The sequence below is a fragment of the Meleagris gallopavo genome, chromosome Z (genome assembly GCF_000146605.3).
Source record: "Meleagris gallopavo isolate NT-WF06-2002-E0010 breed Aviagen turkey brand Nicholas breeding stock chromosome Z, Turkey_5.1, whole genome shotgun sequence".
Taxonomy (NCBI): Eukaryota; Metazoa; Chordata; class Aves; order Galliformes; family Phasianidae; genus Meleagris; species Meleagris gallopavo.
In genome coordinates, this window is record NC_015041.2 from 47171759 (window position 1) to 47173428 (window position 1670).

Consider the following 1670-nt stretch of genomic DNA (forward strand, 5'->3'; position numbering starts at 1 on the left):
CTATTTCTAATGCAGGCCAGGATGCCATTGGCCCTCTTGGCTACCTGGACACACTGTCGGCTCATGTTCAGCCAATCATCAACCAGCACCCTCAGGTCTCTTTCTTCTTCACAAACATCCAGCCACTCGGCCTCAAGCCTATAGCGCTGGATGGGGCTATTGTGGCCAAAGTGCAGGATCCAGCACTTGGCCTTGTTAAACCTCATCCTATTCACCTCAGCCCAGCGATCCAGCTTATGTAGATCCCTCTGAAAGGTCTCCCTACCCTCAGGCAGATCAACACTACTTCCCAGCTTGGTGTCATCTACAAACAATGATGAGATGCATTGAGGAGATACAGTTTCAAGTCTCAGTTCTGGGACTCAAGATTTTGATTTCTTTCCCGTGCAGTAGGTTTAAATTTAGCACTCCAGCAAGGGTATTCTCATAGAAACCAAGAGGGGTAACCTTAAGGACTGAGGAGGGTGCAGAGTAATGCACCCTTTTGGGCAGCAACAAGGTGTGGGAGCAGAAGGTGGTGGTGCCACAACCACATTTTCTGGGGGTCCACTGATACAGGTATCAGAGAAGAGGATGTTTGGATGAGATTCAGCACTTCTTAAATGTAGCTCAAGATCAAGGAATGTTATCTGCCTTTTGTTTTTCTCCCTTTCTGACCAAATCCTCCTTTTACTTACAGCTCAGTATTTTGCTAGCATCATGGTCATTGTTGGTTTATCTGTGGTCGTAACGGTGCTGGTTCTGCAGTTTCACCATCATGACCCACAAGCAGGAAAGATGCCCAGATGGGTGAGTAGATTTGGTAGTAAGTGTTCAACAGCATTTAAAGAAAATACCTGAAAGTTGTGGCAAGCTGACAAGGGACAGATGTTATTCCCCATTAACCTCAAGTGTCAACTACAGACAGTATGTTTTACACTGTTATGTTTGATATTAGAGAGAGAGAACAAACATACTAAATTTGGGTTTCTCTTAGAATCAACATCACTTGTTTGGGTTTTCTATTTAAACCTTAGACAAAGGTAGGCTGACTCATGGCACAGTAATCTTTCTCTGCACCTGCTTTTCAAGGGCTGGCCCTGTGGGCAACACCTTTGATTTCTTATCTGGCAGACACCTCACATTTATTAGACTCTGCTGAGCAGTTTGTCTGCTCTGTTCCCTTACAGAGAAGGGAACAACATTACGTTTTCCATTTAATGGCAGAGCTGTGATCTCCCAGAACAAAGGGAAGAGGAGAAGCTGATTAGCTTATCCTGTCTTACAAGCGAACCTGTTAGGAGCTGGCTCACAGAAATGCTGGAAAACCAGGAACTTCAATGCCTCTGCGCTGAATACTGAGCCCAGCTATGCTTTCCACAGCTTGGAGCAGGTTCCTGTTGCACCATCAGCAGAAAGGCAACTGCTGGGCTCAGTCTGATTGCACTGACATCACTGACTCAGAAATTGCCATTTGCTAAGGCTGCATCCAGTAGTCTGGGTGGAAAACGAATTTTGTCTACTTCCATCTGATCACTTCTCAGTGCAGTTAACGTATAGACACACCTTCTCTACAGCAGAAGGCTCTGTTATCTCTGTGAGGTCTGGCACCTCTCTCAGATGCCTTTCAGGGGGTGTATTTATTTTATATTTTCAAGTTAAAACATTTTTTTTATCTCTCCATTTATTGA